This window comes from Triticum aestivum, chromosome 7B (assembly GCF_018294505.1).
Source record: "Triticum aestivum cultivar Chinese Spring chromosome 7B, IWGSC CS RefSeq v2.1, whole genome shotgun sequence".
NCBI classification, from domain to species: domain Eukaryota; kingdom Viridiplantae; phylum Streptophyta; class Magnoliopsida; order Poales; family Poaceae; genus Triticum; species Triticum aestivum.
The window spans coordinates 278,611,597-278,626,448 of NC_057813.1; positions in this window are offsets into that span (position 1 = coordinate 278,611,597).

The window sequence follows — 14,852 nt, forward strand, 5'->3', positions numbered from 1 at the left end:
GATCTAGCCCCCTGTAGAAGGGAACTGACAAAGTAAACTGGACGCTGCACCATTCTCTTCTGCATCTTATCATGCTCCTGCGCAGATCCATCTCTGTCAGGACCAGAGCTTGTCGGCGAAGCCCCCTGCTTGTCACTGGATGCATCTGCCGTGATTGCTGGCTCATCATCTGCCTCCCTCTCCGCCACTAACGCAGCACTAACCACTTGATTGGTTGCCGCTATATACAGCAGCAACTTCTCTTGCGGCTTAGGTGCGACAAGTATTGGAGTGGAGGACATGTATCTCTTCAAGTCCTGCAACGCAGCCTCCGCCTCCAGAGTCCATTTCATTGGACCTGCCTTTTTCAAAATTTTGAAAAATGGCAGGGCGCGCTCAGCAGATCTAGAGATAAACCTGCTGAGAGCAGCCACGCAACCGGCAAGCCTTCGTACATCCTTGACGCGCTTTGGTGCTTCGATCTGCTCAATGGCCTTGATCTTGTCGGGGTTGGCTTCAATTCCCCGCTGAGACACGAAGAACCCGAGAAGCTTGCCAGATGGGACTCCAAACACGCACTTCTCGGGGTTAAGCTTGAGGTTGATCCTGCGCAGATTTGCAAATGTCTGTCTAAATCTTGAATCAGGGTCACCCTGTTCTTGCTTTTGACCACTATGTCATCCATGTAGGCTTCCACATTTTTGTGCATCTGCGGCTCAAAAGCGTGGTGGACTACACTTGCGAATGTTGAACCAGCATTCTTCAAACCGAAAGGCATCCGTATGAAGCAGTACATGCCACACGGGGTGCTAAATGCGGTTTTCTCTTCATCCTCTTCTGCCATGAAGATCTGATGGTATCCTGAGTATGCATCAAGAAATGAAAGCAAGTCACATTTGGCTGTGGAGTCAACAATCTGGTCAATGCGCGGCAAGGGAAATGGGTCTTTGGGACAAGCTTTATTAACATCAGTGAAGTCAATACAAAGCCTCCATTTCCCGTTAGCCTTGCGCACGACAACAGGATTGGCCAACCATGTGGGATGGAGCACTCCTCTGACAAGGCCCGTTGCTTCCAACTTCTTGATTTCTTCTGCGATGAATTCTTGGCGCTCCACTGCCTGTTTCCTGACTTTCTGCTTGACGGGCCGTGCATGAGGACAGATGGCAAGGTGGTGCTCAATTACTTTCCTGGGAACACCGGGGATATCAGATGGTTGCCACGCAAACACGTCGACATTTGCCCGCAGGAAAGCAACGAGCGCTCTTTCCTATTTGGGGTCAAGAGTGGCGCTGATGGTGAAGGTACCACCAGCGCTGTCCTCCTTTGCGGACACCTTCTTGGTCTCAGGTGGAGCTGTCATTGACTTCTTACACTTGCCGGTGGAGCTCGATGGTGCGTCCTCGACGGTAGCGCAGCACTCCGAAGAGGTGCGCTTGCCGGAGTGGGCATCAGAGCTCTTGTCGGATTTGGTCTTCTTCTTCCCCCCGGGAGCTTTAGCGGCAAGTGTCTTGCGTTCTGCTGCGGCTGCGGCTTCCCGGTAGATCTTGGCAGCACAGATAAGAGCATCCTTCTTGTCGCCAGGGACAGAGATGACACTTATCGGGCCTGGCATTTTCAGTATGCTGTATGCATAGTGAGAGGCTGCCATGAACTCGGCGAGCGCCGAACGGCCAAGGATTCCATTGTAAGGTAATGGAAAGTCAGCAATGTCAAACGTGACCCTCTCAGTCCTGAAGTTCAGCTCGCTGCCAAATATTACCGGCAACATGATCTTTCCCTTCGGCTTGCTCCTTCCCGGGTTGATTCCTTGAAATGTACCGGTCTCTTCGAGCTCGCTGTCAGGGATCTGGAGTTTCTGGAGCACCGCGGAGGAGATCAGGTTCAAGCCGGCCCGCCGTCAACTAGCATCTTAGTGACCTTGAGGTTGCGGATTGTTGGTGAAACCAACATCGGCAAGCACCCGACCGCAGTTATGCGATCAGGGTGGTCCTCAATACCAAAGATGATAGGCGTGCTGGACCATTTCAGAGGCTTGCGTGACTCAACGGGTGGTTCTGCTGGATTAACTTCCCGCACCCACTGCTTGAGCTGGCGGTGCGAGGTGTGCAGAGAAGCACCACCATCAACGCACAGGACCTCTGTGGCTTTCTGGAACTCCTACTCATCAGTCTCCTCATCATCCATGTCTTCATCGTCGTCGTCATCTTCATCCTTGTCGCGGCCACGAGGAGGTCTGTCTCCTTGCCGCTGCTTGGCCTTGCCGCGGCATCCTCCTCGGCCGGGACGTTTCTTGCCGGATCCCCCAGCACCATCCTGGGCCTTCTCCTTGTCGCTCCGCTCGTATTCAGCTTTCTGTTGCTCAACAAGCTGCTCGACTTTCTTACAGTTCTGGAGATCATGGCCCTTGGTGCGGTGGATCTTGCAATACTGCTTGTTGGTGCCGTCCTGCTTGTCGGCGACCGCCACCTTCGTGGCAACCTCCTTGCCGGAGTCACCAGCTTTGGCTTCCTTGGCGCCACCACCATTGCCGGACTACTCAACAACTAGCACCTCTTTGCCTTTCCTCTTCCTGTTGTTCCGCCGCTGGTTTTTCCTTGCCGGGGCAACATCTTCACTGTCAGATCCTCCCGCTCCTACATTCTCTCCGGGGAGTCTCCTTCCTTCCTCAGCACGTGCACACTTGTCGGCCAGTGCATATAACTCACTGACGTCCCTGATCTTGCACATCGCCATTTCCTCCCGCATCCTGCGGTTTCGCACGTTCTGATGGAACGCGCTAATCACCACGGCAGGGTGGACGTCTGGGATGTTGTGCTGCACACTTCTGAATCTCTGAATGTACTTGCGCAGGGGCTCTCCTTCCTTCTGGGCGAGCAGATGAAGATCACTCTCCTGGCCATGAGGCTTGTGTCCGCTTGTGAAGGCGCCGACAAACTAATGGCATAGATCAGCCCAAGAGGATATGGAGTTGTCCGGCAAGTGCATGAGCCAGGACCTGACGTTGGGCTTGAGTACCAGCGGGAAGTAGTTGGCAAGGATCTTGTCATCCCGTCCCCCAGTAGCCTGCACCGCAATGGTGTAAATGCTGAGGAACTCCGACGGATGCGTCTTGCCGTCGTACTTCTCTGGTACGTCTGGCTTGAAGTTCTTTGTGCTGGGCCACTGGACTTGCCGTAGCTCACAAGTGAATGCAGGGCAACCTACCGCGTACGGCAGATCGCCTGGTTCCCCTGGCGCATGCATGTCAACAGAGGGCCCAGCGCGCTTGTCCGATTGACGTCGCGCTTCTCTTTGGCGCTCGATGCGAGTTCGAGCGTCTTCTTGTTGTCGATCATGAAGAACTTGGCGCTGATCGCGACGAGCTCGTGGATCCGAAGATGCGGTGGAGTCGCTGTCGAGGTGGATCCAACAAGTCGGCGATCTTGGCCTTCGGGGTGGTGATTGCATGGTAGTTGCACCTCCACCCGTTTCGTCGCCACCGGCTCGCGCCCGGCAACCCTGCCGCGGCGGCGACGCGCTCGACCGCCGTGGAGTGTCGCTGTTGGCATAGCCGATGAGACTCTGAATGGTGGCCCTCCATTCGTCGATCTTGTCCGACGTCGGAGGGTAATCTAGGAGAAGTTGAGCTCGCGCCAAAGCTTCTGCTGGAGTGGTGGGTGGCAGTGGCGGACGGCGCGAGGAGCGGGACGTGCTCGGACTTCTAACTATGTTAGAAGGAGCAGTATCCCGTCCAGGCGACCGTGCCCCGCTCGTGCCAGCACGCTGGCGTGCATGCTGGTCTTGAGCGCCCCGAGATCCATCAGCTTGGTCTTGGCCTATCATGCGTATGGCACTGCAAGTGCCATGACGCTGTTGGCCTTGTGCCTCCTGAGAGTGGCGTGGAACATGTACAGTCGCCGAGGTTTGTGCAGCCTTGTCCTTGGACCTGGCAGCATCATAAGCTTCCTCGTCGACGTCCATTCTTCCACCGACGTCCATTCCACCACACGTTTGCTCCAACGGTGGTGGAAGTGACGTGGACGGAGCGGCCGCCGCCGAAGTCTTCTTCTTCGGTGGCATGTTGATGAAGGGAATGAAGATCTAGCTCGTGTGAACACCGGATCAGGTTCACACAATCTCGACGCCCCCTACCTGGCGCACCAAAGATGTCGGGGGAGACTGATCCACGAACACCTATGGGCCGGCGGACCGGGCCCCTTTCGGTTCGGCGGGGGGCGGAGATCGCATGAAGAGCAGATCGAGGCGAAGCACACGAGCAGTTTACCCAGCTTCGGAGCTCTCCGGAGAGATAACACTCCTACTGCTGCTTGTCTGGTTGTATTATCTTGTGTTCTTGCTCCAAAGAGAGAGCCTAGTGTTTTTCTGGGTTCCGAACTAGTCGAACTTCGCGAACCAGTCGACCCGAACCCCCTCTACATTGCGCATGGGCCTCCTTTTATACGCTAAAGGGGTCACCGACAGGTGGCAACACAGAGAAGGGTACAAATGTAAAAAGTGAGGTGGTTGGTACAGTTACTTGTACAGTGCACCCTACCTAACCCTGACGGTAGGGGACAAGGGCATTAAATGCCTGTTTGAGTCGCCCAAACATTGCAGAAAAGGACCGTTAGGGGCGCCACCATTCGCCATGATGGCGATCTTGTCAGCTTCGCATGCCACTGCGCACCGCTGGCTGCACAGCCTCCCGCCATGCACGCCTGGAGAGGCCCCCAAAGCGACACGTTGGTGGATGCGCTGGAGCGTGGGCACAGAGTGGCCCCCTGCCGCGGCAAGCGCCTTGCCGCTGCTGTTATCTTGTCGGGTTCAGAGGCTTGTCGCTCACCGGGCCTCGAGGTACCTTGGTTGGTCTTCCTGGCAAGCTCCTCTTGCCGGGGCCTTGTTGCCTTGCCGAAGCGTGTGGCGCGTCACGGCAAGTTCCTTGAAGTGCCTTGGTTGGCCTTCCCGGCAAGCTCCTCTTGCCGGGGCCTTGTCTCCTGAGCTTAAATACTTTGTTCTTGAATGGCTCCAAGGGAACCACGGAGGATCTTGGTGTTAGCCCGGCTAGCCTTGCCGCGGGGTGCTGCAACTGCCCGTGCACAAGTTCGGGGTACTAGGGTACCCCTATTCTAGTACACAGACAGAAGAAGAACGAGTCCATGAAGAAGACAAACGAACGTAGTCGAACGAATCCTCACAACTCCGGAACGAAACCGAAGCTAACGAGAGAAGCAAACCGGAAAGAAGCAAACAACATGGTAAACAACCATCACATAATCATGGCATGATGCACAACCAAATATGATGCATGTCCGGTTTAATGAGATATGGCATGGCAAAGTGCAACAAACAATACTACAAATTAAGTGGAGCTCAATATGCAACGAGTTGCATATTGACGGAACACCACATCAAGTTATTTAGTTCACTCTCGTTTAGGAACACAAGAATATTAAATGTTATTAAACATGGAAAGAGGTGAAACATAATTGAACTAACCATTTAGGCAAGTTTAAATGAGGCCGGAAACAACAAACAACAATTCTGGAAATCCCCATATGTCATTTAGTAGTTTAATGCAAAGACAATTTTAAGCATTTAAATTTTGTTATCATGATGCGGATGACATAATCAAGGTTTATGCTTTTTTTTATGAAAACGTTAACATGAGCATGATATGAAGCATTAGTCGCCATGGCGGAAGGAAAAAGGTGCCACGGCGGTGAAACGGAAATGGTGACACGGCAACATTCCGGTCCGGGTAACTCATGGAGGTACCGGTGCAAAAGGAAGTGTGACATGAGCGAGTCATGCAAGATGGTGGGGTGATCCCGGATTCCGGGTTCCCACAGGACAGCGGCATGGCAAATGAGGAACGTGTACGAAACAAACGGGCACGGTGCAAACATATCGTACATCTCATACATGCAAGGGCATTTCATCGCGGTCGTCTCGGGTTATACCTTTGAAGCGTGCGTTACGGGCGGAACGAGTTCGATACGATGTAGAGGAAGTAGTCGTTCACGGGACGGTCGTAGTGGAAGTAGTGGTTCACAGACATCGTGGATGTAGTCATTCGCGGCAACGGTAGAGGTACTCGCGATCTTGGCGACGGTAGTGGTACATCTCATAGTGGAAGTAGTTGTTCATGTCCTGTGGATGTTTGGGGTCCACGGGGTCTTCGAGGGTCGATGGTAGTGGTACACGTTTCGAAAGAGGTTCACGATGATGGTAGTCGATCTTGGTGATCCGAAGGGGTACTTGGCGGATGACGACCGTAGTGGTACTTGGGGAAAAACTCCCGGAGACGATGCTTGGCGGTCCTGGTGTGGTCTTGGCGTCCAAGTAGTCGATCTTGCCAGCCTTGACGGTCCAACACAAAACAACACAAGTGCCTCGGGATGCCAGCAAGGAGGCGATGGTGGTGGTCAGTGGCAGGAAGCGGTCACCAGGCTCGTGGTGACGACGACGACGAACAGAGGCGCGCGGAGAAGCAGCCATCCGGCGATGGAGCAGAGGCGTCCATGGCCAGCGACCCAAGGCGTCGAAGATGGCCGGAACTGGGCCAGCTCGGGTTGGGGAGGTGAGGCAGAGCAGATTCGGGAGGAGGCGGTGGAGGCCGGCTCCGAGGCGGACGGGCGCGGGTCGACGGGGCGCAGAGGAGGCTGGGGCACGCGCCGGAGTTGACGAGCTCCTGGTTGAGCGGGGAGCTCGGGCGAGGCAGCAGCACTGAAGACGGCAGGAATGAGGAGGAGGGAGCGACAGGGATGGCTACGGGGGGGAGCTCGGCGTCCATGGCGATATCCATGGCGGGGCCGCGCTGAGTCGAGGCACTCGGGCTGCAGGAGGCGAATGGCGGAGGTCCTGGTAGCGCGGCACCAAGGGCGGCGAGGAGGTGGTCGGGCGTGGGGGTCTCAGGGTGGAGGCGGCGAAGGGATCGGGCGCTGGGACCTCGTCTCACTGGCTCGATGCATGCGAGCGGAGGGGAGTTGCAGCGCAAGGGAAGGGAGAAGGCGAGCAATCGGGTGAGGGGAAGATGCGGGTGTGCGATGCAGAAGGGAGGACGAGGGAGAGATGTATGGGGATCGGGCAGGGGGGTTCGGGCTAGGGTTTAGGAGGGTTAGGTGGGCTGGCTTAGGTGGGCCTAGGGAGGCCGGCGGAGGAGCCTTGGCCCATGCGGGTGGAGCTGGAGAAAAAGCCTGGCTCTCTCTCTCTCTCTCTCTCTCCCTACTTCTTTATTTCCCAAAAATAGAAAATAAATCTAGGAAGAAAAGGAGAACAAAGGAAGGTAGAAATAGAATTTTGGGCATGGGGATTATTTTCCCGGACTCGCATAAATATGCTTGTTTCGAGAAAATAGAAAAAAGGCATGAATGAAAGATGTAAATTCAAACTCATTTGAATTTAATTCAAATGGGTTTGAACTAGGACTTGATAAAAGGAAGGTCCAAAAATGTTTGGATTTTTGGTGGAGCTCCGGAAAATGGTAAAAGAATTATTGGCCTGGTTAGAGAGTCAAAACTTCAAGAAGAAAAGGCCAAGGGATTTAATATGCAATTGGGTTCATGGGTGATTCCAAAACAATGGAATATTTTATAATATCTCCCTAAATATCGGGAGGGTATGTTATAAAGAGAAATCACCATTGTGAATATCCCTCAATTTAAATGGATTGAAAAATCCATACAATTTATTTAAAGGAGTTATAAAATTAATTACATGATGGCATGATGACATGATGCAATGCAAAAATAAAAGAGCAAGAACGAAAGAAACACACGGCGAAACTCGGAATAACTGGAAGTCTTCTGGAGCGTCGGTCTTGGGGCGTCACATCGATGATGAAGGGACCTTCCAACTTGGGCTTAAGTTTGTCCTTTTTCTTGCCCGACAGGCGTAGAACAAGTTCGCCAACATTGTAGGTTTTGGCCCGTACTTCTCTGCTTTGATATCTTCGAGCCTGCTGCTGATAGAATGTGGAACGAGCTTTTGCCACGTCCCTCTCCTCCTCTAAGGCGTCCAAACTGTCCTGCCGATCCAACTCGGCTTCTCTTTCTTTGTACATGCGCACGCGAGGTGAGTCATGAATTATATCGCAGGGCAGAACTTCCTCTGCACCGTACACCATAAAAATGGTGTGAATCCGGTAGTGCGGTTTGGCGTGGTCCGCAGCCCCCAGAGCACGGAGTCGAGCTCCTATACCCAGTGTGTGTTAGATTCCTTGAGGGACCGCACTAGTCTGGGTTTAATGCCGCTCATGATTAGACCATTTGCTCGCTCGACTTGACCGTTAGTTTGGGGGTGATAGACTGAAGCGTAATCGAGCTTGATACCCATGTTTTTGCACCAGAGTTTAACCTCGTCGGCTATGAAATTCATGCCGTTACCGGTGATGATGCTGTGGGGGACGCCAAAATAGTGTACTACCCCGGATATGAAGTCTATCACCGGTTCGGATTCTACCGTTTTAACCGGCTTGGCCTCTATCCATTTGGTGAATTTGTCCACCATGACCAATAAGTATTTGTGCTTGTGGGTTCCCCCTTTAAGGGGTCCAACCATGTCAAGCCCCCAGACCGCGAACGGCCAGGTGATGGGTATAGTTTTGAGGGCGGTGGGTGGCATGTGGCTCTGATTAGCAAAGAGCTGGCAACCGACGCATCGTTGGACTAAGTCCTGAGCATCTGCCCGGGCTGTTGGCCAATAAAATCCTGTATGGAAGGCCTTGCCTACAAGGGCCCAGGCTGCAGCGTGGTGCCCGCCGAGTCCGGTGTGAATTTCAGCCAGGAGATTTCGCCCTTCCTCTTCGGAGATACACCTTTGAAGGACTCCGGTTGTGCTTTTCTTATAAAGTTCTCCCTCATGGACCTTGTAGGCTTTAGATCGCCGAACTATGCAGCGGGCCTCATTTTGGTCTTCGGGAAGTTCCTGCCTGATTAAGTAGGCTAGGAATGGTTCCGTCCACGGGGCAATTACTGCCATTATTTCGTGGGCTGAAGGTGTTATTTCATTGGCTGAGCCGTCGATTGTGTCAGAATGGTCTGAGTTAGGTGATGCAGCTGGCTCTGGATTGTTATTTCCGGACTCCTCTTCCCATAGTACGGATGGCTTAAAGAGCCGTTCCAGGAAAATGTTTGGAGGGACGGCATCGCGTTTTGCGCCGATGCGTGCCAACACGTCTGCTGCCTGGTTGTTATCCCGGGCTACATGGTGGAATTCGAGTCCTTCGAGCCGAGCTGACATTTTTAGGACGGCGTTGCAGTAGGCTGCCATTTTCGGATCTTTGGCGTCAAAGTCTCCATTTACTTGGGATATTGCGAGGTTTGAATCCCCGCGCACCTCTAGGCATTGAATGCCCATAGAGATTGCCATCCGGAGGCCATGTAGAAGGGCCTCGTATTCGGCTGCGTTGTTGGAGACCATGTACATTATTTGAAGTACGTATTGGACTGTGTCTCCGGTAGGGGACGTCAAGACGACGACAGCCCCCAAGCCAGCCAACATTTTGGATCCGTCGAAATGCATGATCCAATTGGAGTACGCGCCGTACTCTTTAGGGAGTTCGGCTTCGGTCCATTCGGCGACGAAGTCAGCCAGAACTTGCGACTTTATAGGTCGCCGTGGTTTGTAGGTTATGTCAAATGGTAAGAGCTCAATGGCCCATTTTGCAATCCTGCCCGTTGCGTCGCGATTGTTTATAATATCGTTAAGAGGTACTTCGGAGGCCAACGTTATGGAACACTCTTGAAAGTAGTGTCGCAGCTTCCGGGATGCCATGAACACCGCATACGCTATCTTTTGATAATGTGGGTACCGGGACTTGCATGGAGTTAACATAGTGGATACGTAGTACACTGGTTTTTGAAGAGGGAATCTGTGCCCTTCTGTTTCTTCTTCGACGACGAGTACCGCGCTGACAACCTGATGTGTTGCTGCAATATATAATAACATAGGTTCGCCCAGGTTGGGCGCGGCCAAGACCGGATTTGTTGCCAGTATGGCCTTGATTTCTTCGAGTCTGGCCGTGGCAGCATCCGTCCATTCGAAGTGTTCGGTGCGCCGGAGGAGGCGATAGAGGGGCAGAGCCTTTTCTCCCAAACGGGAGATGAAGCGGCTTAGAGCCGCTACGCATCCAGTTAGTTTTTGAATTTGCTTGAGGTCTTTAGGGATATCCAATTGTGACAGAGCTCGGATCTTGGCTGGGTTTGCTTTAATTCCTCTGCCGGATACAATGACGCCCCAAAGCTTTCGGGCTGGTACTCCAAAGACACATTTTTCCGGGTTGAGCTTAATGTCATACGCTCGGAGGTTGTCGAATGTCACCCTCAAGTCGTCTACTAGAGTTTCTACGTGTTTGGTCTTGACGACCACATCGTCTACATATGCCTCTACTGTTTTGCCTATCTAGGTAGCCAGACATGTCTGAATCATGCGCTGATATGTTGCACCGGCGTTTTTGAGTCCGAAGGGCATTGTGTTGAAGCAGAATGGCCCATATGGAGTAATGAATGCCATTGCGGCCTGGTCTTTTTCCGCCATCTTGATTTGATGCTATCCGGAGTATGCGTCAAGGAAGCACAATGAATCGTGCCCTGCGGTAGCATCGATGATTTGGTCGATGCGAGGGAGAGGGAAAGGGTCCTTTGGATAGGCCTTGTTAAGGTCTTTGAAATCGATGCAAAGGCGCCAGGATTTGTCCTTTTTTGGTACCATTACTAGGTTGGCTAGCTAGTCCGGATGTTTTATATCTCTGATGAATCCGGCTTCTAAGAGTTTGGCTAGCTCCTCTCCCATTGCCTGTCTTTTGGGTTTGGAAAATCGCCAAAGAGCTTGTTTGACTGGCTTGAATCCTTTTAGGATATTTAGGCTGTGCTCCGCCAGCCTGCGTGGGATTCCTGGCATGTCTGAAGGGTGCCAGACAAAAATGTCCCAATTTTCCCGAAGGAATTCTCGTAGTGCGGCTTCTACATCAGGATTTACTTGTGCCCCAATGGAGGCCTTCTTTGTGGGGTACATTGGATGGACCTGAAATTTGACTATTTCGACTGCTGGTTTAAAAGAGGTGGACTTGGATCTCTTATCGAGTATCACATCGTCCCTATCCACCATGGAGCGCAGCGCAGTTAGTTCCTCTGCCGCTAGGGCTTCGGATAATGCCTCTGGGGCCAGTGCGGCTGTCTTATTTTCAGCGCGGAGTACTGTATCTGGATCACTAGCGAGAGTGATTATTCCATTGGATCCGGGCATTTTGAGCTTCATGTACCCGTAATGGGGTATAGCTTGAAAGATTGTTAATGCCTCTCACCCTAACAAGGCGTGATATCCGCTGCCGAATGGGGCCACTTGGAACGTGACCTCTTCGGACCTGTAATTGTCTGGCGAGCCGAACACTACATCTAGTGTGATTTTTCCTGTGCAGCGTACTTCTCGACTAGGGATTATTCGCCTGAAGGTTGTGCTGCTTCCCTCAATGCGGCTCCAGTCAATTTCCATTTTTTGAAGGGTTTCTTCGTAGATGAGGTTTAATCCGCTGCCGCCATCCATGAGTACCTTGGTAAGACGAAAGCCGTCCACTATCGGACTGAGGACCAATGCGGCTAGTGCTCTAGCTGTTCGGAATTTAGGTTCGTCGCTGGCATTGAAGGTGATAGCCGTGTCACTCCATGGATTTGTTGTTGCTACTTGGTAGACTTCGGCGAGGCTGCGGATTGTTTGTTTCCGCATGTTATTTGATGCGAAAGTCTTGAAGACTGTTAATACCGTACTGGTACTGCTGGGCTGGTTGCCTAGGGCTGAAAAGCCTTCGCCACTTTTGGCCACCTGTCATAGTATCCAACATGCTCGAAGGCTATGTGTTGGAGTGGCGCCCTCCGTACTGTGGATTTTGCAGGGTCCGTTGAGCCATCCCTCCAGTACGGTTCCGTACCCTTTAGGGGTTTTTTGCTTCTTGGTTTTTAACCTGGGCGCTTGAGTATGACGCACCCTTTTATTTCAGACTGGGGCTGTATTCAGGGCCGGATTGTCCCAAAACCTAGTTTCGGTTTTCCCAGCACTCTCCATCGCGCAATATTTTTGTAAAATGGTCACTAGGTCGGCGAAGCGTGTAACTTTGCAACGACTGATGGCGTTTATGATTCCCTTGTCCGTGCAATTGTTGCAGAAAATTGAAATCGCGCTTTCTTCACGGCAGTCCATTATCCTGTTCATAACCAGGAGGAATCTGGCCCAGTAATGATGTACTGTTTCATCGGGCTCTTGCCGTATTTGAGATAGATCGCTTATGTTTGGGTGGGTGGGTGGAATTAAGTTCGGAACCACGCTTGATCTGAGGCTCAAAGGCCAAGAAGCTTCCGGATTTGGAAGCTTGGTTTGTTGGATGCTTTCCAACAAATCTGGTCCGGTGCCTGACTTTAGGTTGAGTATTTGATTGGCGTCCGTCCCTCCGCGGGAATCCGGCGTGGAGGGATCGGGAATCCAGACATAGTTGGTTTTTAACATAGAAGAAGAGTCGCCGCATTGTTCCTCTACCACAACAACATGGTGGGTAACCTGGGGGGAGTTAATTTCTCTTAGATCGGTTTTAAGCCCAATCTGATTGTAGTCGGTAGCGACTCCCAGGGCAGCGATGCGATCCAAGAGCCCGTTTACGGAGGAGAGCTCAATCGTATCTCGCTGCTCGGCGAATTCCGAGCTGACGTGAAGATCGCTTTTAATGACCTGAGAGGTCATTGTCGGAGCGGTGGCCGAACATGCAGTCATAAGAAAACTGCCTAGCCGGATAGTCTGGCCGGCGACCAAAGCTCCCTTGACGATGGCGCCGTCTTTAAAGACGGGAAAAGGCATCCTTCCTGATGGCGTCGGCACAGAGGAACTCTCAATGAAAGCACCAATGTCGGTGTCAAAACCGGCGGATCTCGGGTAGGGGGTCCCGAACTGTGCGTCTAGGCGGATGGTAACAGGAGACAAGGGACACGATGTTTTACCCAGGTTCGGGCCCTCTTGATGGAGGTAAAACCCTACGTCCTGCTTGATTAATATTGATGATTTGTGTTACAAGAGTGGATCTACCACGAGATCAAGGAGGCTAAACCCTAGAAGCTAGCCTATGGTATGATTGTTGTTCGTCCTATGGACTAAAGCCATTCGGTTTATATAGACACCGGAGAGGGCTAGGGTTACACAGAGTCGGTTACAATGGTAGGAGATCTACATATCCGTATCGCCAAGCTTGCCTTCCACGCCAAGGAAAGTACCATCCGGACACGGGACGAAGTCTTCAATCTTGTATCTTCATAGTCTTGGAGTCCGGCCGATGATGATAGTTCGGCTATCTGGACACCCCCTAGTCCAGGACTCCCTCACAAAGCAATGATAAAAATGTGATGCTTGTAGAGGACAAGATTCATTGAGTGGAGCTAGATCAAAAGTAAAGCAGGAATGAATGGCAAAATGTTTTTTGCTGTTGTGAAATCGGTGGCACCGAGTGGTATGCTTCGGTTTCACCGAATGATTTCGGTTAGACCAAAAACAAGACACCTCTATGACCGAGTTCATCACAGAGAAAACACTTGTCACCTCAACTCACTAGACAAGTAAGATCTCAGAAGGATTTGCAAGGAATTAACTAAAGGATTTGCAATGAATTGGATGCAGGGAATGCAGAAAAAATAGAAACCGAAGGAAATATAGATGAAGTTTGTTTGTTTTTTGAAAGGGGAAACAAATATGCACGAGACAAATGAAAGAGAACAGAAAAGAACACAAGAAAACTTCATTTGGAGATGGTCGACGACAAAGTCACCTATGTTAGAGTATATTGACTTAGGAGTCAAGTGAGATCACTTGATCATAGGTCATACTCATCGTTTAAGCTCAAAATGGGGTTACCATTTTTCATTTAAGCATCTTGATGTATTCACATCTTGTCGAGTTGCTTTGACTCATGACTTGCAGTAAAGCTTCTCTAAGATGTAATAACATACCTTGGGTGGTGGTGTTGATCATGATCATGTAGTTGAACTTGTGTGGGTAGCTCAAGGTTGATGTAGCTCATCAAGAGTTGTGAGCACCACTTGGAATTTGAGTTCATCTACCTACATGGGTTAGTTCTTGCAAGGAAGAGCACTTGTGTACCCAAAATGACAATCATGAAACTCAACATAGAATTTGTCAAAGGATATGTTTGAGTGGTTTTGCGCTTCCTTGTCTTCAACCACCATTGTGTAGAGACTTGGTGATGTAGAGATTGCTCAAGATGTGAGTGAGTTGCAATCTCATCAAATTAGATTCATCCAAGTACCTACAAGGGTTAGATTACATGCAAGATGCAAATATATCCAAGACATAAGATTTTCATCATAAGAGAAGTATCACGGATTAGTCATAAGCTCATGTCTTGCATGTATCCGTTGGAGTTCCTACTCCAAGTTTGAAGCATCAATGATGTTCAATTCACCTCTTAACCTGCAAAGCACTTTCTTATCAAGTGGTTTAGTGAAAATACCGCTAATTGCTTTTTGGTGCGATTAATGTCACCCTTAGCAACATGATCTCGAATGAAATGACGACGAACTTCAATATGCTTAGTTCGAGAGTGTTGCACGGGATTATGAGCAATATTGATAGCACTCTCATTGTCACAAAGTAATGGAACATGTTTCACATATATCCCATAATCTTTAAGATTTTGGGTCATCCAAAGTAATTGAGCACAACATGAACCAGTGGCAATGTACTCCGCTTCGGCGGTGGATAAGGATACTGAGTTTTGTTTCTTGGAAGACCAAGACACAAGAGATCTACCAAGAAATTGACAAGTACCCGAAGTGGACTTTCTATCAACCTTGACACCGTCATAGTCCGAGTCGGAGTAGCCAACAAGATCGAAAGAGGCC